The 26089-nt window shown below is 36.5% G+C and overlaps 1 protein-coding gene across 6 annotated transcripts in view; it reads left to right on the top strand.

Moving 5' to 3' along the window:
* Positions 1-26089, top strand: part of LOC131427593 (nose resistant to fluoxetine protein 6) — a 1835865-nt gene that overhangs the window by 1011312 nt on the left and 798464 nt on the right. The window lies entirely within an intron of this gene.

A 26089-nucleotide genomic window follows, 5' to 3' on the forward strand; every position in this document is an offset into this window, starting at 1 on the left:
TCAGTTGCTTTTTTGGACGAAATATTACGCCTGGAAAACTGTTCAGTGCATTCATCAATTTATTATACAAAATGATAATATTGAAAAAGTGGGTGAGTAATGTAATATCAGAGACATAACTGGATAACGTTAATACGAATAAAACTTCACACTTCAGAAACCACTCTAATAAGTTGATATATTGTGTAAATTGTGCAAGATATCATTTTTTACTTGCAGAATTGTAACAGTGCACCTATGCTAAAGCATGGCGTATTCACGACACACTTATGCTTACACACAATTTAATATAAAAAATGCGGGTGGGTAATGTCAGACATAACTGGATGTCGTGAATACGAAAAAACTGGCACGCTCCCATCACTTTTCCGAATATCAGTTAGTTGATTGATTGTATCAATTGTGCAAGCTTTCCCCTTTTTCACTAATAGAGTTTGAAGCGATGCACCTACATTAAAGTACAGATTAGTTACATTAAACAGCTACTATTCTACAGCTATATATTCCAAACTTGAAACAATTCCTTTTTAATTTGCCAATATAGGAGGCTAGGTACGACAAATTTGTAGTTTATTTTTATTGAAGCTATGAAGTTCGAAGATGAAGATTCAGTACGAAACAATTGCAATGGCCTGGTCTGAAATGTATCGACGATCTTCGGTATGCAAGTCTTTTTAATAATAATAATAATAATAATAATAATAATAATAATAATAATAATAATAATAATAATAATAATAATAATAATAATAATAATAATAATAATAATAATAATAATAATAATAATAATAATAATAATAATAATAATAATAATAATAATAATAATAATAATAATAATAATGATAATAATAATAATAATAATAATAATAATAATAATAATAATAATAAGAATAATAATAATAATACTGATTAATCTGTACATATATGTATGTATAAATAATATACAGATTAACCTGTATATATGGCAACCCTGTATCGCATGGCATATTTTCACACGACCCCATACTAGTATAAAGATGTGTTCAACATCATCACATTCGCTTTCGCTTTGCCGTTCGTAATTGAATGTGTTAGTGACGGTACAAATCTGCCTTTTTTCCGGTTTTCGGTGCCATCTAGCTGACGGTGTCTCGTACGTTCAGAGTAGCTGCTTTAACTTAAATGACGCTATTTCTCACATCACATTTCATTTCATACCTGCTACTGGTAACGGAGTAGGGACGTCCCCTTTGTTAGAATTCCTTTCCTGCAGGCAGAACGGGAAACAGTGAAACGATATAAAAGAGAAAGTTAGTATAGCAGCAGCCAGTAATACTGAATTGGCTGTCGAGCTGTTAAAAGCATTTGTGGAATTTTTACGCAGAAACACGCACACAGGAGGAAGAGTTAAGGGCAAGGCAAAGTCCCGCTCGAACCGTGCTGGTCTGCAGTTCCCAGTTGGCAAAATCCATCGTCTGCTCCGGAAGGTAAACTACGCAGAGCGTGTCGGTGCCGGTGCATCGGTCTATCTGGTGGCAGTGATGGAGTACTTGGCTGCCGAAGTGTTGGAATTGGCCGGTAATGCTGCCTGTGACAACAAGAAAACGAAAGTCATCCCTCGCCATCTGCAGCTGGCCATCCGTAATGATGAGGAGTTGAAAACCCCGTCCTTTTCAGGACGACCACGTCACTGTGATAAAGAAATATTTAGGATTGCTTTAAGTTTAGCCAGTTCTGATACGCCTGGAAAGTAGAATGTGCAAATCAAGTGGAAATATTTGTTCATCTCTTTCATTTGTTCAATTTGTTCAACTCTGTTTCGCACGACATATTTGTATACTAGTATAAAAATGTGTTCAAAATCATCACTTTCGCTTTCGTAATTGAATGTGTTAGTGACGGTGCAATTAATTTAGCTTCCATCTTGATCAATCTTTTGGTAGGAAATATTGAGATCCGTGTGGTTCTCGTGTGTGTCTTGTTTCAGCAATGGGCCTTGCTGGACTTTTTGGCTGCCTTTCTACCGATTTTCGGTGTCCTTGTGCTGACGGTGTCTCGTGCATTCAGATCGGGAAACAGTGAGACGACAGGTCCTCGATGTTGCTCTCGTGTGTCTGGTTTCGGGAACAGTTGCTCAGCAAATGGTAGGAAAAATGAACCACTCAACTTTTATATGAATGCTCTTGTATAGATTCAGACATCTCGCGTTCTGATTGGCTGGTGCTTTCATGGGTTAAATCAAACAGGTTTTTCAATAGTGTACTATTGAAAAACTTCAATGTTGTTGCAATACACGTTTAAGTTAAAAATTTTCGATTCTATTGGTAGTTAGATTATATAAATCCTTCTACAGATCACTGAGCTATGACCTTTCAAAATACGAGAAAGCAAACGCGCCTTATGAATCATCTTCTTTGATACTCGTTTATACCAAACATTTCAGAAAAGTTTAATTTTGAACTAATTTTTTGCTCAGCAAATGGTAGGAAAAATGAACCACTCAACTTTTATATGAATGCTCTTGTATAGATTCAGACATCTCGCGTTCTGATTGGCTGGTGCTTTCATGGGTTAAATCAAACAGGTTTTTCAATAGTGTACTATTGAAAAACTTCAATGTTGTTGCAATACACGTTTAAGTTAAAAATTTTCGATTCTATTGGTAGTTAGATTATATAAATCCTTCTACAGATCACTGAGCTATGACCTTTCAAAATACGAGAAAGCAAACGCGCCTTATGAATCATCTTCTTTGATACTCGTTTATACCAAACATTTCAGAAAAGTTTAATTTTGAACTATTTGAGAATATGTCACAGAACTGAAAATTTTATTATAAAATTGTGATCATATTTCCTATGGCGTGTAGCAAGAATTATGTTGATTCATTAGATATAACATGAGATATTTACGATCAATAACTTATCACTCTCTCAGAGGGTGAATTTTGAAAAGGCGCCCCATAGTAAAGTAAGTCGTATTCACGACAAAAGTTGGTCGGCGATTTGTTGAAATTGGACCCAGTCGGTGCGATAATAGTTCCTCCGAAGTTGAATAGGCACTGTTTCTGGTAAAGATCCCAACGTCAATATTACTGGAAAGTGGTCAGAAGAGAGCTCGTTGAAGACAACCGGAGAGCTGTCTATGGCGATGTTGCTGATGAATATATCCAAAATGGAATGAACTCTCGATCTGGAAAGTCGCATTGGTTGATCCGGAGCGAGGATGTTGTACTGCCCAGCTTTGTAATCTTCGGCAAGTTCGAATCCGTTTCGATTTTGTCTTTTGTTTCCCTACAGCTCATGCCGTGCATTCAGGTCCCCAGCAATGATGAATTTGTTCTGTCGTCGAGTGAGCATAGCCAGATCTCGCTTCAATGATGCACACGTACCATCTCGAAAATTTATTTGTTTAGGGCAGTACGCTGCAATGATGATGATGAGTCCCATCGTCGTTGTAATCTCAATTCCGATGGCTTCTATTAGTTGCAATTTAAAGGCTGACATAAGCCTATGCTGAATGGATCGATTAATGGCAATGGCAATTCCCCCTCCTCTGGTAGTTGTCCTGTCGAGCCTGTGAACCCTGTAATTGAAAATAAAAATAGAAATTTCAGGTTTAAGATGAGTTTCAGTTAAAATAGCAATATCGGCCTTCTTCTCTTGAAGAAAGTCGGACAATTCAGCAGTTTTGCTCCTGAGTGAGCAAGCATTCCAATTTACTATAACCAACTCATTATATTGCAAATTCGATGATGAATTTGCCTACGGCCTTGATTTGATCTAACCGCGTTCTGCAGTTTCGTAGTTTTGTTGTCATTGTTTCAAAAATGACGATCAGTTGTTCAGCAGAGAATAAGTCACCAAAGTCATCCTTTGCTTGTGATTGATTATTGCCCCATCCAGGAGTAATTTTTGTGGCGGCAAATTCGGAACATCCCTCTTCGGTGGGAGCCGTGGGAAATTAATTTCATCCTTCTGTTGAACATTCTTGTGCGTTGATTGTTTACGGGACGCCTGTTGTCGAATTTTTATGAACTCAGCACGTTTGGGACACGATTTGATAGTAGATGGATGGTCGCCATCACAGTTCACAAATTTTATAGCGATGTCATCTAGTAGGCAATCGTTGGTATTGTGAGAATCGGCACATTTCCCGCACCGACTTTTCACGTGGCAATTCCTCGCTTCATGGCCGTAGTTCAAACAGTTCGTGCACTGTGTGACATCCCGATGTACCGGTTTATACTTTTGCATTCGATGATTATGTGGAATAACGATTTAATCGTTTTCAGTTGACTCATGGTGATTGAGCACTTCTCCAGATGAATGACGCTATTTCTCACAGCACATTTCATTTTATACCTGCTACTGGCAACGGTGTATGGACAGCCCCTTTGTTAGAATTCCTTTCCTATAGACAGAACGGGAAACAGTGAAACGATATAAAAGAGAGAGTTAGTATAGCAGCAGCCAGTAATACTGAATTTACTGTCGAGCTGTTAACAGCATCTTGTGGAATTTTTACGCAGAAACACGCACACAGGAGGAAGAGTTAAGGGCAAGGCAAAGTCCCGCTCGAACCGTGCTCGTCTGCAGTTCCCAGTTGGCAAAATCCATCGTCTGCTCCGGAAGGTAAACTACGCAGAGCGTGTCGGTGCCGGTGCATCGGTCTATCTGGTGGCAGTGATGGAGTACTTGGCTACCGAAGTGTTGAAATTGGCCGGTAATGCTGCCTGTGACAACAAGAAAACGAAAATCATCCCTCGCCATCTACAGCTGGCCATCCATAACGATGAGGAGTTGAAAACCCCGTCCTTTTCAAGACGACCACATCACTGTGATAAAGAAATATTTAGGATTGCTTTAAGTTCAGCCAGTTCTGACTACAACAGTAAACACGACAACAACAGCAGCAGCAGCAGCAGCAGCAGCAGCAGCAGCAGCAGCAGCAGCAGCAGCAGCAGCAGCAGCAGCAGCAGCAGCAAAAATTTCGAAAAATGGAAGAGAAACATTTTGAATAGAATACCACAGTATTATATATGAGAAAGGCATAAATAAATCTCTTGGTGAATCAAAACAGGTTTTTTATTCGAAAGGTAACGTTTATAAGGAGATTTTAGGTTATTTTGCATAAGACAAATCCTGCGGAAAAGCGAAGAATATCTAGAAAATTGTTTTGTATGGAATTGGAAATTGCTCGATTTTCGATGATTGTTTTGCGCATATCGAATTGTGTAATGATTATGCGCTGGAGAGCAAAATAGCAAAGCGAGCTGATTTGTGTTCAGATTTTAATGAGCCTACTTAATTCACGTATTTCTTTATGTTCAATGAAATATGTGTGCCAAATGAACAGCATGTAGGTTTCCATTTTTCTGATTTATGATTCGTTGTTTGCTTATAATTCCTGGAATGTTATTCCCTATCTTCACGATGGATGTAATTACTGCTCTCCCAACGCACTGAAATCTCATTCAGAGACAACAGGATTGATTTGTGCAAGTGGCAAAATCAGATTGTCGGCGTTAACTCAAAACTCAACACTATTCAGCTCCCAACCTTATGGAGCAATTCAATTTGAATTAAAAAAATGTTTTTTTTTGTGTTTTATATCGGCTTAAATTTTACATAATCATTACCAATGCCCGAAAAGCAAAATTTGTATCATCAGTTGTGGCCAGTTGTAGTTAAACATCTTGAATTTCATTACAATAACCCAAACACAACTATGTTACAAAAAGTACTTCCAATTCAGCTTTTGCAATGACTGAGTGGAAACATATATTGGAGAAGCCAAATGAATGAAAAACTAACAGAAAAGATGATTTATTGGAAAAAGATACGCTCAGAGACAGGACTCGAACCTGCGTTCTTATGCATTCTGTGCATACGCGCTATCATTTCGCCACTCTGAAACTTGTTATTAGATACTCTAACACGCAGCCAAACATGGTAAAACGTACATCGAATATGGTGTACATCCTGACCGTCACCCGACCGATACCATAGATTCAAACATCTTCTCTGTCCATCAAACATTAGTCTTCTCGCTTTATACCTATTCCTCCACTCAAGCACTGAGTAGGAGAATGTATTTATAATCGCTTGTCACCTTCTTTACTGGTGCCAGTCGCTGGCTGGACATCGTTTAACTTTGCTCATGAATGTTATGAAAAGTGCTGAAAAGACGAAACCTATAGGCTGTGAAAGCAATGTTTGGCAGATCACTTCTGATATATAAAATAAAATGAAATGAACAGTGTATTACAAGTTACTTTGATTGCGATATTTTTTTCATTGCGTTCATGAAATTGAATTAATTTTAGCTGCGCATTATCTTTTCTCTCAGGGAAAGATAGAATGCAAAAGAAAATTGTCTTTTTTATAAATTATCTATGAATTAAAAGTGCATATACTAAGCGATCTGCCTATTGCTGTGAATTTTTTTGCGAAAAGTTTAAACTGTTAGTCAAAGTTTTAAATTTCGATATATATTTTCTAAAAGGCGGGTGGGTAATGTCAGAGACATAACTGGATGTCGTGAATACGAAAACAACTGACATGTTCCTTAACACTTCCGAATATCAATTAGTTGATCAATTGTATGAATTATGCAAGCATTCCCCTTTTGCACATTTTTCGCAACACAAAGAAGACTTCACTTTTTGTTGATAGGCTTGTTTCTACCTGATTTCGTTTGTAGCTTTTTCACTAATGGGCGGTCCTAACGGCTATAAAAATAGCCGCATACAGAATTTTAATGTCGATTACTTCATTTCGGATTTGCAAAATTTATTGATAGAAACTATCAATATGCTGTAGGGATTCGTTTCTAGCATTCATAAGGGTCAAATTGCGTAATTCTCTTCAACATTAAACTCTGGAACATTTTTCGCAAAAAAACAAAGAAGGCTTCACTTGATCTCGATTACTGTGAATTTCACACAGCGAAACGTGCAAAAATCTAACCAAACTGTTCTAGATTTGCACTAAACTGAGGATATTTCCTTTCGATTTGTGAACAACAAATCCTAATAGTTCTTTAGATAACTTTTAGAGCCATTAGAACGGCTGAATTTGTGTAATGCTCTCCGCCGTTGTTTTTTCACCAATGCTAATGACTGGCAGCTGTGACGTAATCGCTCTTGTCGAAAGCGAAACTAGTTGTGCAGACGACACAGAACACATCTGCTCGCAGTGCCGATAGAATCCAAACTGAATCAATTTTTGTTGAGAGGCTTGTTTTTACCTGATGTCGTTTGTAGCTGTTTCACTAATGGGCGGTCCTAACGGCTATAAAAATAGCCGCATACAGAATTTTAATGTCGATTATTTCATTTCGGATTTACATCATTTATTGAAAGAAACTATCAATATGCTGTAGGGATTCGTTTCTAGAATTCAGAAGTACCAAATTGAGGAACTCACTACGATATTCACCACTTTTCGGAACATTTTTCTCGAACGTTGTACAGCAGCAGATATTTTGTTCTCTTCCTCAGAACGCGTTCTGATTGGCTGGTGTTGACATGGGTCAAATGAAACAGGTTTTTCAATAGTGTACTATTGGAATACTTCAATGCTTTAGCTATACACGTTTAAGTTGAAAAATTTCGATTCTATTGGTAGTTAGATTATATCAATCCCTTCACAGATCACATTATTTAAATTATGTCACACAACCGAAAATTTTATAATAAAATTGTGATCATATTCCCGATGGCATCTAGCAAAAATTATCTTGATTTGTTAGATACAACAAGAGAAATTCATGATCAAAAACTTATCACTCTCTCAGAGGGTAAATTTTGAAAATGCACCCCATAGTAAAGTAAGTCGTATTCACGACAAAAAGTAATTGAATTTCATTCAACAGAAGAACAATTTCAAACTTCGACAAATAGAAAATATGTTTAGCACTGAAAAAATGTTAATAAGTAGTACGATAAGAGTAATACAGAAAGCTAAAGAACAAGTTATACTTATTACTTTTACTTAAATTGATAGCTCTCGTTGAGGCGAATTATGGTTTATTCATATGGTACTATTTTTTTGTTTTGAAACATTTATTTATTTATTTATTAAACAACCTGGTATTGTATATCAATATCACCGTAATCGTAATTTTTCAAATCAAGAATTCGGAAATGTTGATAAAATTCTGGAACTAACATTAAGATTCATTTGTTTAGTTCTGCTTGCACATTTCACGCATATTTATATGAATAGGGATTTTTATATAAACAAAATGTTCTCGTCCGAGTTAGTATCAGATTGCGATTCTAAACCGTATTTACAGCTTATTTTTTCGTTCAGTGTTAATCGAGAAATGTTTCATATATTTGGAGTTGTTTGGTTCAGTGCGATTGGGAAAACTGTCATATGTGCATTAAAAAATTTGTTTTATTTGTATTATTACACATAACCTTTTTTTCCATAGCACTTTACGATGATGTCCCTCGTGAATCGCAAAAGTGATTCATATAGATATATAGTATATTTGAAAAAAACTGAACTTAGTTGTGGCGGCTTTACGTCAAACGAACTGAAATTAATAAATCTTTAAAAACAATTGCGGTTTGATTTTCCGTAACAATCTGCTTCTGATAGGAAAGAGCAGACTATCAATACAACCTTCATAGGGGTATGTTGCCGACGATGTCCAGCCGGCGACGGGCACCAGCGAAGAATTTTTTAGTCGTGAATACGACTTACTTTACTATGGACTGATCCCGGTGAATGACCGTAACTAGGTTGAAACCGGGTATAAATAAACGATATAAGATAAGATACTATGGGGTGCCTTTTCAAAATTTACCCTCTGAGAGAGTGATAAGTTTTTGATCGTGAATATCTCTTGTTGTATCTAACGAATCAAGATAATTTTTGCTACATGCCATCAGGAATATGATCACAATTTTATGATGAACATAAACATGTGTGACATAATCTCAAAAAATTCAAAATTAAACTTTTCTGAAATGTTTGGTATAAACGAGTATCAAAGAGGATGATCCATAAGGCGCGTTTGCTTTTCTCGTATTTTTAAAGCTCATAGCTCAGTGATCTGTGAAGGGATTGATATAATCTAACTACCAATAGAATTGAAATTTTTCAACTTAAACGTGTATAGCTAAAGCATTGAAGTATTTCAATAGTACACTATTGGAAAACCTGTCTCATTTGACCCATGTCAACACCAGCCAATCAGAACGCGTTCTGAGGAAGAGAACAAAATATCTGCTGCTGTACAACAAATCGTTCGAAAAAAATGTTCCGAAAAGTGATGAATACCGTAGTGAGTTCCTCAATTTGGTTCTTCTGAATGCTGGAAACGAATCCCTACAGCATATTGATAGTTGATTTCAATAAATTATGCAAATCCGAAAAGAAATAATCGACATTAAAATTCTGTATGCGGCTATTTTTATAGCCGTTAGGACCGCTCATTAGTGAAAAAGCTACAAACGAAATCAGGTAAAAACAGGTCTCTCAACAAAAATTGAATCAGTTTGGATTCTATCGCCACTGCGAGCAGATGTGGATTGGCAACCCTGGTGTTGAGTGGAATTGATCAGCCGCTTGTCTGCTCTGACAAAATGTGAAATACCGTGTGATTTTTAACTTTTACAATGGAATATGTTGGATATTTGGTGAATCTAAATACCGCTGCCTCTGTGTGGAATAAATATGAACAGTGGATGGATGGTCAGAGTGAACAAATGTAAACCTAAACTCAGTACTGGAACGGGAGATGATATCGCAAAAGGGAGTATTATTTCGTTATATATTTTTCCAAATATAACTAACCAGCCGATATAGCACTCACTGGGAACAAATCAACTGTGGTCTACAGTTAAGCGATGCCAGACTCTGCGAGCAAAAGGGAAAGAAAGGGGAAAAATAATAAGAAAAAAATCACGACCGCTGAGTTTTAGAAGTCTGTATGCTGTTCACTATTTGTATAAGTAAAAAAAGCCTCAAAATTCAGCAGAGTACCTGCAGGGATTTTAAAAGTCTGCTGCAGTAAATCTGGCATCTCTGAATGTCGAATCGGTGCTGTCAAATGAAAAGTTTTGTTTTGTTTGAGCATCCAAATAATATGATAAACATGGGAAGGTAGGATACTAGTATCGATAACTTTTTATTTCCATTCTAGTAACGAGGAGGAACCATACACATTTTTGACTACAATCAGGCGCGTAGCCAGAGAAAATTTTCGGGGGGGGTTTTAGAACATGGTGATAAATCAACACATGCACAATTTATATCACAATGTTTCCCATGGGTTATAATTTTTTGTTTCGGGGGGGGGGGGTTTGAACCCCTAAAACCCCCCCCTGTATACGCGCCTGACTACAATCGCCAAATTTGCACATAGTGAACAAGCGATCGAAACGTAATTTGATTGTTTTCGAATGAAATGAATAAACTACCGATGAATATTTTCAACGTTTCACTTTTGATTACTCTTTTTTACTAAATTATCTCTTCATTAAACCTATCAATTTCCGTCTAGCGTGCGCAAATCCGTTGATATTACAAAGTTAATAACAGAAATAACATATATCGGTATGTTGAATACATAGTAAAAAATACTTGATATTAATATTTCAAACAATAAATTAATTTTTTTTCTCGGTAGCCGGCTGCCCAATTAATAATTTTAATATTAAAGCGGAAATAATAAAGAATCAAGACGCGCGTGAAATTTTTTGACCTTTATTGGGTGATTGAAAATGATTTTATAAAAAATGTTTAGAATATGGCTTCAATATAGGATATTGTTGAAACGTTCATTCGGGAAGTCAGTGAGTTTAGTGGTGCATCCGAGCATCTTGAATTCGGAACATACTGAGTCGCGCGTGAATAATACCAATACTGAAATTTTTACTAACAAATATCCTATCCGTGACACATGTGGAGTGCGCAGTAGTATATACGGCCTCTAGTAACAACAAGTGTTGGACTAACATCCTTTCCATTCCTTAGACGATCTTCGTTCGGGCCGGGCCGGCGCCGGTACTGATCAATGAATTCTGGGATTACCAGAAGATGTACATTGAAGGAAGATTTACCAGTCCCAGGTCGAATCATCTAGAAATTCCCTGTACAATTTCAGCTAATCCCGATCAGTAACGGAGTAGCAACCAGGGGTGGTCGCTCAAGCTTAAGCTCGAGCTATCGCCACTGCGAGCAGATGTATTTTGTGTCGTTTGCAAAGCTAGTTTCGCTTTCGACAAGAGCGATTACGTCACAGCTGCCAGTCATTAGCATCGGTGAAAAAAACAACGGTGGAGAGCATATACAAAATCAGCCGTTCTAATGGCTCTAAAAGTTCTCTAAAGAACTATTAGGAATTGTTGTTCGCAAATCGAAGGTAATTATCCTCAGTTTAGTGCAAATCAAGAACAGTTTGGTTAGATTTGTGCACTTTTTGCTGTGTGAAATTCACAGCAATCGAGATCAAGTGAAACCTTTTTTTTTTGCGAAAAATGTTCCAGAGATTAATGTCGTTGAGAAATTCGCAATTTGACCCTTCTGAATGCTGGAAAAGAATCCCTACAGCATATTGATAATTTCTTTCAAAAAATTATGCAAATCCGAAATGAAATAATCGACATTAAAATTCTGTGTGCGGCTATTTTTATAGCCGTTAGGACCGCCCATTAGTGAAAAAGCTACAAACGAAATCACATAAAAAGAAACCTCTTAGTAAAAATTGAATCAGTTTGGATTCTATCGCCACTGCGAACAGATGTGTTTTGTGTCGTCTGTACAACTAGTTTCGCTTTCGACAAGAACGATTACGTCACAGCTGCCAGTCATTAGCATTGGTGAAAAAAACAACGGTGGAGAGCATTACACAAAATCAGCCGTTCTAATGACTCTAAAAGTTTTCTGAAGAACTATTAGGATTTCTATTTTTACTATTTTTACCATGAGCTGTTAGCGGAATATATTCAATAGTTGCACTATTTATGTACCATTTAATTTCACTATTTCACTGTCACGTTATTACACTATCACAAAGTCACTATACTACACTATCACAAAGTCACTATACTAGTGTACACAGTGTACACGATACACTGAAGAAGGATGTAAATAACATTCCGAAATACGCGTATATGTATTGTAACGTTTGTTATGCTTCATTAAAGTATAGTGACTTTGTGAAAGTGTAATAACGTGACAGTGAAATAGTGGAATTAAGTGGTACATAAATAGTGCAACAAGTAGGATAAGTTGTTCGCAAATCGAAGGTAAGTTTTTGCGTGCGTGCGTGCACAGTCCCGCCAAACAGGGACTGCGTATTCAATTGCGGGAGAGATGATTTGTTCATAGGCAGCCATCTGATTCTTCAGGCACAGGTTAGATGTTCTACAAATCAGCGGATACTGAGACCTAATGAGTATGCTGCATTTTTGAACGATTTTGTCAATATGTGACCTAAATATCAGATGTCTGTCAAAGGTGAGTCCCAGATAGATAACTTCGTCGGATCATTGGATGACCTCATCCGTGAATCGTATTCGGCATTCGTCTGATGGAACAAGTTTTGGAGATCTTGAATGTGGAAACAAGATGACCTGAGTTTTTGCTGCATTGATCACAATTTTCCAGCTTGTAAAATATTCAGTTAGAGCGTCCAGACCTGTCTGTAGTTCATTCTTCAGAGCATTAATGACACGACCTTTGTAAACAATGGCAGTATCATCAGAAAATTGTGACACCCACCCGGAAGAGGTGGGATGTCTGATGTAAAAATTTTGTATAGGATGGGACCTAGAATACTTCCTTTGGGTACACCAGCAAGAATAGTTAATCTTTCTGAAAGTGCATTATTCAGAGAATCCAGGAATGCTCTACATGCAAGATAATTTTTGATAATTTAAATAAGATGCATCGGAAAATTATACCGATGCAGTTTAAACACCAGGCCACCGTGCCACACATTGTCGAATGCCTTTTCAATATCCAACATTGCCATGGCTGCCGTTTTTAACACTGATTAGTATTGCTGGATGACGTTGTTAACCCTTGAGAGTTGGTGGATGGTGAATCTTCCTTCCGGATCCCAAACTGTTCTTCCAGTAATACATCCTGTTGATCCGTGTAAGCAAGAATCCGTCTTTGCATTGACTTTACAAACGGCTTGGTTAGGGCAGAGAATAAGCTGATGGGCCGACAGCACAGGATTATTCCCCGGTTTTCAAAGCTGGGATAATTTTAGCTAACTTCCTTATAGAAGGGAAGTAGCCGAGCTCACAGCACATATTAAAAATTTTAGCTAAGAAATCAAATGAGAGAATACTCAAACGTTTCAGCTCAATGTTGAAAGTGTTGTCAAAACGGGGGGCCTTCATATTTTTCTTTCACAATATCGATCAGCTCATTCGCAGTGACTCTACTTTTCTCAGGAAGAAAGCTGTCTGATTGGTCAACCTCAGCTACGCTATCAGCAACGACTCTTTCGGTTCCGGAGTTATAGGGTAAAGTATGTTCAATGTTGTACACCATCACTTAAACCGGCGATACAAAATACGTAAAAAATGTTCTAAACTGATTTCAAAACTACCCAAATCGATAGTTATTATCAGTAGGCAACTAAATGAACCGATTCCGGCTATCCTGGTTCCCGGTATCCGGTTCCAGAAGCACCAGAAATAGTGGTCATATATACCAAAATGGATCTCACTCACTTTTCTCAGCGATGGTTTGACCGATTTCCACAAACTTAGATTCAAATAAAAGGTCTCCTGAATTTCATTCAGATCCGACTTTCAGTTCCGGAGTTATAGGGTACAGTGTGTTCAATATTGTATACCGTCACTCAAACCGGCGAGACAAAAAACGTAAAAAATTGTCTAAACTGGTTTCAAAACTACACAAATCGATATTCATTATCAGTAGGCAACTAATCAAATCGATTCCAGCTGTCCTAGTCTTTCGGTTCCGGTGTTATAGGGTAAAGTGTGTTGAATATTGTACACCGTCACCTTAACTGGCGGAGCAAAGCTGTGAAAAACGTTGTAAATTGGGCTCAAAACCCTTAATCCCAATCATAGGCTGATATAAAAGGTCTTATGGTCCTACCAAATATTACAGCATATTTTCGGATACAACAACATTTATATCGTCATTGAGAGTGATATGGGAGTGCGTTTTCTTAAAAATAACCTACGCGAGCAAAGTATTGCTCATTCTGTATGTTATACTAGTTCATGCACAAGCAATCCCTTGGTTTCTTTCAAAAATCGAAGAGAAAAATTTTGATTAGAATACCATAATATTATACATGAGAAAGGCTTTATTACACCACTAGGTGGATTAAAACAGGTTTTTTGTTTCTCAATTCGGTAAAAATATATAAAACCGATGGTTGCTGACACGCGTACAGCAACATACAATTTTTCATGTAAAAACTCGAAATTCACGACATAACTCCTAAAGATTGCCCTTGAGCTGTCCGCCAATGCGACATTTCTTTCCCTTGCGTAATGCGCGATGGGTTCAATCGCCTTCTTTTGCATTGATGCACCAATCGATATTCTCTCTCTTTTCCCTCTCTCCCGCTAACAATTTATTTAACGAAAGTATTGTAACTGGCTCCTCCCACCTTTATGTACATCGCAGAACAGGTTAGTTTAAGTTTAAAACATTTTGAATAAAGCAATCTCAACCGAACAACTACGCTGGGAGGTTCTATCGTCACTCCAATGATGAAAGAACGAAATCCTTCTAACAATTTCTACAAGTGTCAACTATAGTACATAGAAATTTATACTTTAACAAATCCTATAGTGAATAAACGTACAAGTGGCTATCCGGTCACCCCCGCAAATGGGACACGTATGTAGCGAACAGAACTTCTTTGATTTTTGACGTCTTGCCGAGAAAGCACTGGTCGCGCGTCACATCAAAAGATAACGTGAAAGTGAAAATTCCAGATGCAAAAACTCAAATATCCATATAAACCCACTAGAAATACAAATAGGCGAAATAGTGTATCTACAAAACGAAAATAGGAAGAAACTTGATTCATTTTATATTGGACCGTACACCATCATTAAAATTTTAGATGTAAATAAAGAAATCGAAAACAACATAACAAAGCAACGAATGATAGTACACAAAAACAGACTTGTAAAAGTTTAAAAAAAAATTAAAATTTTTATATACATTTTAATGACACACATACAACCCCAATTGAACCACACATACAGTAGATTATATACAGCAGATACACAACACACTTCAACGTTCACTATCCATTAATAATGTTAGGGAGCCAGTTCGATTACATTTGAATGATTACACTACGTTACATCATTCAACCAAAAGGAGGGTGATGTAGCATGATAATATTGATCCGACTAACCCAAACGAAACACTTTCCAACATTCCAGCATTCACACGATTTCTAACCAATCCTTCTCTGATCACAGATCATAAACCAAAACCGAACATGCACTAAAATCCCAAACACCAATCGTTACATCCTTTATCCTTCAAGTACCATGCATCCAAATTAGTAACAGGTCGTAACACTTGACGATCGTTACATTTCTCAAGAGCCAGCCATATGGTTCACATTAAGTTCCCATGCTAGCCGGCCGTGTTGCAACGTATGCCGCACACGGCGCTAAGCAAGCTTCCCACACTATCCGCCAATGCGACATTTCTTTCCCTTGCGTAATGCACGATAGGTTCAATCGCCTTCTTTTGCATTGATGCACCAATCGATATTCTCTCTCTTTTCCCTCTCTCTCGCTAACAATTTATTTAACGAAAGTATTGTAACTGGCTCCTCCCACCTTTATGTGCATCGCAGAACAGGTTAGTTTAAGTTTAAAACATTTTGAATAAAGCAATCTCAACCGAACAACTACGCTGGGAGGTTCTATCGTCACTCCAATGATGAAAGAACGAAATCCTTCTAACAATTTCTACAAGTGTCAACTATAGTACATAGAAATTTATACTTTAACAAATCCTATAGTGAATAAACGTACAAGTGGCTATCCGGTCACCCTCGCAAATGGGACACGTATGTAGCGAACAGAACTACTTTGATTTTGGACGTCTTGCCGAGAAAGCACTGGTCGCGCGTCACATCCAAGAATAATCAACCAATGTCATCGAAAAACAAATAATGGAACAACGATACAGTCTCATCGCGGCCTGCTGACAGCTGGCTCGTGTTTCGAGATTTATGTACAACATGAAATGTGTGATAACCGGCAACAATAAGCTTTTGCGGTTCAATTTTACCCTCGGAACTGCATCAGGCTCGGATGAAATTTGTTCGACTGGCGCAGAAGGAATCCTATGCAACCGACAAAAAAGCACTTGCTAGTGGAGATGAAATTCCCGTAAAATCCGGAATTCTAAACCAGTATCCGTTTCTCGACGACGCCGGTACGTTGGGGGTAGGAGGACGATTGCAACAGTCGTTGTATGCCTTCGATGTTAAACATCCTATAATATTTTCGAAAACCAATCACTTTACTAAACTACTGGTGGAGGAAATTCATGTAAGCAATTGCCATGACATTACCATGCCAACTTTGATGACAGCAACAATAAACCAACGTTATTGGATTCAAGGCTACCAGGTAGTGATCAAACAGGTGATCCGAAAATGTTTGTCGTGTTGTCGGCAGAAAGCGCAAACGGCGAAACAGCTAATGGGAAGTTTACCAGCAGCTGGAGTGACAGCATGTCGCCCTTTTGCTCATGTACTATGCTGGTCCGATAATGGTACGTTGCAGTAATACTCGTGGAGCACGGTGTATGAAGGGATACATCGTAGTTTTTATCTGTCTTTCAACCAAGGCTATTCACTTGGAAGTCGCAGGTGATTTAAGCACTGATACGTTTCTGGGAGCATTTAGAAGGATGATTTCACGACGCGGTTATTGTAGCGAGGTTTGGTCCGATAACGGCACAAATCTGGTAGGTGCCAATCGACAACTGCAGGAAATTTACGAAATCACAACTAACCACGCTAAAGCAAAACGAAAAATTACTTCTCAAATCTCGGAATTCGCAGGCGATTCATACCGCCTGCCAGCCCGCATCAAGGTGGCATTTGGGAAACCGCTGTTAAAAGCGCAAAGGAGCTACTTCGGCCGATCATCGGAGATAAAAATTCAACATACGAAGAGTTATCAACAGTATTGTGGCACGTAGAGTCTGGTCACAACTCAAGACCCCTCTGCTCTCTATCCTCGAATCCTGAAAGCTTCGAAGCCCTCACACCGGGGCATTTCTTGGTTGGTCAACTTCTCAACATGTTACCGGAACCGGAAGCACCCATCTCAAGGTGAATTATCTAGATCGATGGAAAATGGTACAGCGATATACAGAGGAGTTCTGGTGGCGCTGGCGCGATGAGCATATTGCCACATTGCAACCCAGAGGAAAGTGGAAGATGAAGCAGGAAAATCTCAAACTCGGTTCTTTGGTACTAGTGAAGAATGATAACAGCCCACCGTCAACTTGGGACATAGCACGCATCGTTGCCGTTAACCCGGACCAACAAGGATTGATTCACAACGTCACTCTTCGCAGAGGAAAATCGGAGTATCAGCGTTCGGTGCAGAAGCTATGTCCGCTTCCTGATTGAGCCGGTCTCAAGGCGGGGAGGATGTTGCTGATTTATAATCGTCAACCCCTCGACGCTTGACCGGTCTATACTCGCTAAGAACAGAAGATTTCATGTATCCAATATTATATGAACAAACATTAAAAGTAATAGTACAGTAACACGCGGTCACGATTTTTCGCTTTACGCTGGTATTTCCGAATTCGGAGCGTTTCCGATTTGGTTTCAGTCTCAAGTATTAGTACTCGGTCCAGGTTCGTTCCTCCTCTCTCCTTTCCAAACACTATATATATATATATATATATATATATATATATATATATATATATATATATATATATATATATATATATATATATATATATATATATATATATATATATATATATATATATATATATATATATATATATATATATATATATATATATATATATATATATAAATATATATATATATATATATACATATATATATATATATATATATATATATATATATATATACATATATATATATATATATATATATATATATATATATATATATATATATATATATATATATATATATATATATATATATATATATATATATATATATATATATATATATATATATATATATATATAGTGGTGAGATCCTTCCTGCAGTTTTTAATCACTATTTACAATTCTTCCGAAACCGGATTCAGATAAACGAAATAGCCGAAGTTGGTTCGCTTGCTACCAACAAATACGACCTACAAATTGGAACAGTTTTGAATGTAGTTAAACCTATACTTACTATCTCATGCTCTATTTCGATTAAACCAATTAAACGAAATCTAACAAATGAAACGAACCTAAAACTAAATTCAATTCGATTTATCTGCCATGTTTTAACCGATTTTTACAAATCTTGATTTGAATTAAAGTTCATACTTTTTTTTTTTATTATTTAGGGACCTTTTTAAACAAAGTCATTTAGGTCCGTTGAAATTTATAAATACAGTTCGCTTGTACTATTTAGTACTCAAATTTGATCATATAGCTTAATATCTTTGAAGTATTTTATCACTGTTTTTGCTCGTTCCTGGTCATCCGCGAGGGCTTCCCGCAGGTTGGGTGACAGTCCTATTTTTTCACGCTGTTCCGTCAGTGCTGCGCAGTCTACGATAACATGTTTAACCGATAGTATGCTATTGCACAGTTGACATCGTGGTGTCTCGGTCTTATCCAACAGATAACTATGTGTGAAAAGTGTATGTCCTATACGTAGTCTTGCCAATTTTACGCTTTCTTGTCTGTTTGTTCCAACTGCTTCCGTAAAAGGTAAAATTGTATTTTTGACTTCGCGAAGTTTGTTGCGTGTTTCTTGATTCCAACATTGCTGCCACCTACTCAGTATTTCGTTTTTTATTATCGCTTTAAATTCTTTTAGGTCAATTTGCTTGTTGTCTATGATTTTTGATTTTAGGGCCTGCTTCGCGTTTTGGTCCGCTGTTTCGTTTCCGGTAATACCAACGCTTGGTACCCAGCACACGATCACTTCTGTACCTTTTCTTCTAGCTTCAGCATACGATGCTTGGAATTTGTCTTTCCATTTACTATTGGTTTTTTGCTTTTCGAGCGTTGTGAGTACGCTCATCGAGTCTGTGCATATTAAATAAGCTCCAATTCTAGGGTTATTTACAATCCAGGATAGTGCGTCCATGACTGCTAAGCTTTCAGCTGAGTATATGCTACACATGCCGTTAATTCTTTTCTGTATTTTCAAATCCTCTGATGAAAGTTCATACTGTCTTCAAAGCTACTGTGAAATTTCATCCGACTTCCGGTTCCGCAGTTACAGGGCGATGAGTGTCAAAGTTATCAAATCGCCATATAGAGTGACAATATGTACAACATCGAAAGAAGAAGAAAACACTAAACGAACAAGGCGTGCTTTGTTCTATTTCGTACACGTTGTGTAGTGATGTCATTATTAATAATAATAATAATAATAATAATAATAATAATAATAATAATAATAATAATAATAATAATAATAATAATAATAATAATAATAATAATAATTATAATAATATTAATAATAATAATAATAATAATAATAATAATAAGATTAATAATAATAATAATAATAATAAGGTTCGTTTCATTTGTTACATTTCGTTTAATTGGTTTAATCGAAATAGAGCATGAGATAGTAAGTATAGGTTTAACTACATTCAAAACTGTTCCAATTTGTAGGTCGTATTTGTTGGTAGCAAGCGAACCAACTTCGGCTATTTCGTTTATCTGAATCCGGTTTCGGAAGAATTGTAAATAGTGATTAAAAACTGCAGGAAGGATCTCACCAAGGGGAGGACGCTTAGAACAATGTGCCAATCACACATTAACACAATGCGTTGGAGCATTTATCAATATTGGCATTTTCGTTTTCATACAGTTGCACAGTTGCGGCACACAAAGGGCTCAGTTTTGACAAGTAGCTGTTTCATGGGGAACAGCGTGGCACACTTAGACTCACAGTATATCACGTGTTTTTTTAGAGGCACAATATAGTTTGTGTTAAACAACTCTCCCCTTGGATCTCACTCATTTTTCTTGGTGATGGCCAGATCGATTTTCACAAACTTATTCTTTAATTTGTTGTGATTACTACTTTCGGTTCCGGAACTACAGGTTAAACAGGATTTGTAGAGAGATTAGGTCAGGATTTGTAGAGAGATTAGGTCCGAACATATTTTCCTATTTCTATTTAATAATCAGTTGTTTTTGCGAATTTCACGGTTATATTTATGATGTAATGAGTAATATGAGAAAGGCATCATTACACCACTAGGTGGATTAAAATAGGTTTATCTTTTGTCGTTAGTAGCTTGTCTTTCACAGTTGTCGGTTTATTGTTAAAATTGTCGTTGTTAATATTTTTGTTATTATCAATATTATTATTTAATTTTGTCATAGCTCTTGTGTTGACTCTAAATACGTTGAGGGCTTTTAATTCATCGGAGATTGTTATAATTCTGGATAAGGCATCTGCGTAGCGTTGCTTTTTCCATTAATATATTCTATGTTGAAATCAAATTCTTCTAAATCTAATCTCATTCTTGTTAGCTTAGAAGTAGGGTTTTTCATGTTGAATAGATATACTAGAGGTCGGTTGTCTGTCTTGACCGTAAATTTTCTTCCGTATAGGTAAGGCTTAAAATAGTTTATTCCCCAGTGTATTCCTGTCAGTTCCTTTAGTATTGTTGATTTATTCTTTTCGCCCGGGGTAAAACTTTTGCTCGCAAAAGCTATAGGTAAGTCGTTTCCGTTTCTGATTTGAAAAATTACAGCTTCGCAACCTACGTCTGAAGCGTCGGTTGTGAGTATAAAGGATAGTGTGAGTCTGGGTATTGAAGTAATTTAGGTGACATTAGGTATAGTTGTAATGTGCGTTTTGGCATTCATTAGTCCAAACGAATTGTTTGTTTTTCTTAAGGTAGCGCTTCGCCGTGGTCAGGTGAAGTTCGCTGCCTACCCGGGGTTTCACGCACTTTACCCAAAATTACGAGGAAACGGGGAAGAAAACGGGAATTAAAAGAACATACGATTCTAGGTAATTAATTTTTCTATCGATTCGTATATAAATTGTGCCTGATAAACGTTTTTATCGAAAGATTTCGTGCGAGTTGTAAAAATAAATGAGTTTTTCCTTCTTTCGCACGCACGCAATGTCAACGCATGCATCGGGGTGTGCAAAATGCCACATGCGGTAGACGCTAACAACGTTTCTTTTGTTTTCGTTTTCCGTTCTCTCTGCGTAAACGTTGAATATAGATGAGTATAAAATGTAAGTAATTATTACTACTTTGTAAAATGATTTCTATCCATGTTTTAGTAAAATTAGGAATTAGTAACGCTTGTTTATTATTTATTAGTAATTAATAAGCTTGTAATACTGTAGGGGAAAATCAGTATTACAAGCTTATTGTAATACTATAACAAGTAATCATAACTTTTTTAAACAAATATTTTATCACTAACACTATCATTTCTTAGGATTTTTCTGCTATGCAAGTTTGGGAGTTGTCGTTTGCTGAAAAATAACTAAACTGAAAATATCAATAGGCAGCTTTTCGATGTAAGGTTCTGCTTCGACTAAATAAGCATTTCATCCGCCATATCTTCGACATACTAATTTTCTCAAAACAGTCACTTTACGGACATTTCGAAGGGCAAATGGAACATTGTTGAGATACCGTTGATTTGTTGTGAGACATATTATACGGCTGCTGGGGTATTATGTCTAAGGCAAGTAAAAAAAATGAAAATGTGATCGTTTTGGACAATGTGTTTATATCAATCAAGTTGCATCACTTTTACCGGAATCATTGAAAATTATGTTCTTCAGCTGTATTGCAATGAAATACTCAAATAGGAAATTCACCCTAAGAAATTTTTTAAAACGGAAAGGTAAAAATTCACGAACGAAATGAAGTATCAATATTTTGTTTTGCTTGAGTTCGATCAACTAAGAAATTTACATTTTAGTCACAATGCGAAAAGAGTAAAATCAAAAACAATGTGCTTCAAGATGCATACAATCCATCTTATATGTCAGTTCATAATAGTTGATGCAGCCAAAAAGAAATGTAAGCAAGTTTGATTTATTTAAAATATATAACTATGGTCATGGAATACAAAAATTTTCCATGACCATAGTTATATATTTGAGAATTATAAATATATAACTATGGTTATAGATCATTTTTAAAAAATAGTTGTAAATAATCTGTTTTATTTTCCTTAGAGTGGACGAATTTTTATATAACCAATATATTTTTCGGGACATTCGAGCTAGACTTTTAAAAAAGACAACAAACAACTTCTGAAAATCTTGGTATTATCAAGATGATCCTTGTTTGCAAGTATGATTCATCCACTCTGGAAATCAAAATATCTATTGTTCGACATATTTGTCGCATAGCCTACTTTTATATAGCAATTGCTTCAAGAAGGTTGGATCATACTATTGCGAAAATAATTTAACACCTGAAATTGGAAGTGACAATAAAGCTAACTACATCATTTGGGACATTTCAGATATAAATTTGAGACCCTGAACTGATGGAGCTTGTTAACAGTACAATTCGTGAAAATATTTTATTATTTTAATTTTGTTAGACTCATTTACTATTTATTATTATTCTCATTATTATTTGTAATTTATCATTAATATTTTCGACTTCCATTGGACAATTGAAACATGAGCATTTTTCAAATTATTATAATATTAAGCAGCTTTGTAATAATAAGGTGTGGAATAAAACTTCGATATCACAAACATGGAAAAAATTTTTTAGTCTGGGATCTATTACTTATTTTAAATACAGAATATTGGTAGTGAATCAGAAATCAAGGGTATTCAAAACCGGAATCGAGAGCTCTGTTGTGTTGTCGTATGTGGTTCGTTCCAGTTCATTATTAACTGTATCAAAAAATGAATTTTCCCCGTCTTTCGAAAATATTCTTCTTTCCTTTTTTCTGTGAAATGCCAAATTAGAAAAAAATGTTTTCCCTCAAGTAAATGTTTTATTTCAAGTTTGAATTATCAGTAGATAACACATTATTTCGAGCGACCGCATTCCTTGTTTAGAGCGAATTCTGGACCTTATAACCGTTCAACTTATGAGCTCCGCGACACCCATTGAAAAGTCTGATGAGTCGTTGGATTTCCGTTAAATTCTGTATGCTTTCAACCATACAGAAAGCATTCAATTATGTATTGCCACATTGTTTAATACTTAATATATTTAAATAATATAATAATATCAATGTCAACTTCCCTTCTCGAGACAACCGTGTAGTGTCGGTAGCGGTTCCCAACTGCCTAAGAATAACACTATGGTCTACCTGTCTCGGTAGAATAAGTCCACCAAACAGCACCCGGCGAAATTATTCAAACCATGAATTGATTCACTGATTTCCTGTTCCATGTCGTAAAAGGCCACTAAAACGGAATTTTTGCGGGCTTAGTATCACAATTAGACTGACTAATTGAAAGCATAAACAGAATGTATGTCTATTGTTCGGCATATTTGCCGCATAACCGCTATTCGCCGAGCGATGACTTTATTATTACATGAATTCCAGTGAAGCTAAAACTATTACTAGTAAATTCTCTCTCATAAAAACTGTTAGAGTGTGAGTTCATCACATCGCAAACCGTAGTATGTTATCAAACATAATGTTTTTTATTTTTCACATAACTACTATTTATTGTACTGAATACTATTCGTGTGATTTGTGTGAATGTGGTACTTCATATCATCTGGTATGTAACTGTTCCGAATTGATGCAACTACATACCCAGGTTTTTGTTTTTATTCAATAATATAATATAATATTAAGGCACACTGCTTAAGCTCTAAGATGCCAAGGGTATTTACTAATCTTAATTATCGTCTAACTTAAAACTAGAGTAGTATCATTATGTAATATAGTATCTGGCGATCGGTAGTGGCCGGTGAATTGAATTTAGGATGAGATGATTCCAGATGGCGATGGTAATTTTCTATGTTGGCCGCATTCTTCGGTCCGTGAGGGTCCGCGGGAAACACCCCCAGGCTACGAGGCCCGGTATAGTACATACCCAGGTTTTTGGTTCTCCATAAATGGTTGAATCTGTGTATGGAGAGCTAAAATTTAAGGATATTCTGTCGTTTCTCACCCAATGTGGTAAGAAGCTAAAGTCATAGGGGTTCATCGTTCTTCCTGAAGTGAATGATTCCTTGCTGTATTGATCTTAAAATTTTCTAGTAGATTGTATGGCATCCTTTATGAGGTAACGTATTTACTCCTGCCTATACACATTTCGAATTGGTCTGCATTCTTCCGGGAACGCAGGATAGTGTCGCTTTTATAAAATCCCTTACTCTTTTCGGGGGTTGGAGTAGGTGCTTTTTGGAACCTACTGATCTTTCAGTATCTTTTCGAATGAATACGATTTGTTTCTGTTTGCTTTGTTAAAGTTGCTTAAATAGGTTACATGAGGAAACTACGATCTTTTGAGTTTTCTGCATCCGATTTAGCTGCTTCTGCCCAATGTCGCTCGATAGGTCGCAACTCCGGACAGTCAAGTGGATTTGTCTTTTTCGGCACAGCATGGATAACGTTTGCATTAAATAAATGAACTTTTTTCGGGAGGTGATAAAAAATAGTTTAGACAGATAATTGCTGTTGATAAATTTCGCATGGAAGGTAATTATCTAAGCATTTAACCGAAACATTCGCCATGGCGGACGAAAAAAATTCGTGCAGGTATGTTTTTAAGTTCTTTCTTCATTTTATTTATCAATTCTACCTCAGTTTTCGCGACAAAATTATTAGAATCATCGTCATCTTACGCTTCAGGTTGTCCCAGCAATTCTTGGTGGGATCGCTTCGAGTAGTGGGCCGACGCCAGATCCGACCAGAACAACGCGTCTTCGACCTTACGGTATTCCTTGAATAACGATTCAACTTTCGGCATCCATTTCGTACTATAAATTTCCCCTTTCACTGCCAGTCAGAAGCGAAAGAAGTTTGGTTTTGACATTCGATGGCTTGGGGAACTTGGTGTGTGAAATGAACTTCTCTTACTTCGTGGGGGAAGTAGATCCCAGTTTTTTTTTCAGGGGGTGTTTAGGAACATGTTGATCAATTTCCATACGAATGGTCGTTTATAAAGTCGTTTGTTAAAACCTACCCATTTTATAACTTACCTAAATATAATATATTTATAAATGGATTTAAATATTTAAAGAGAAAACGTTTTTATAATATAATATTTTTTTTAGTTTTGGAGGGAGTTTGAATCCCTAAAACGCTCCCCTGTATACGCGCCTGATCGTATAGATTGTTACAAATGTAGTGTTCCGATTTCCACATAAGTCAAATCATGTATTTATTGGCAAATTTCGACATATTCTATTTTTTAACGTATTCTGGGATATCAAACAATTAAGACTTTTTTTCGAAGTTAGACGGAAATTGACAGGTTGAATGAAGAGATAATTTAGTAAAATAGAGTAATCAGAAGTGAAACATTGAAACTATCTGATAACTGAAAGGAAAAAGAAACTCCTCCAATTGTCGCCTTTTACGACATGGAAGCAAGAACCCAGTGAAACTATTCTTGGTTCATTTTTTTCCGCCGGATTCCACACGGTATCTAGGCTGGTACTGTCCGGAGAGAGCTAATAGGTACTATCAATCTCCTAGTGGACCCCAACCCCTCGTGTTCCTGTTTTTCCGTTCTAAAAATAAACTCAAAACTGGGTTATAATATATTTCCAATATTAACAGTAACCCATAAAGTAACTTAGATTCTAATTTCGTGCTGAATGTGTTATCTTAAAAAACAAAATTTCTTGTATAATTACGATGTTCCTTGTGCTTTTCTTGTGCCCCTCTTTTATTCCGGTGGACTTCTGCATCTCCGTTTCTGGAGGCATTTTCACCTCTATACTTGGCTCCATGTA

This window comes from Malaya genurostris, chromosome 2 (assembly GCF_030247185.1).
Source record: "Malaya genurostris strain Urasoe2022 chromosome 2, Malgen_1.1, whole genome shotgun sequence".
In the NCBI taxonomy this organism is placed as follows: Eukaryota; Metazoa; Arthropoda; class Insecta; order Diptera; family Culicidae; genus Malaya; species Malaya genurostris.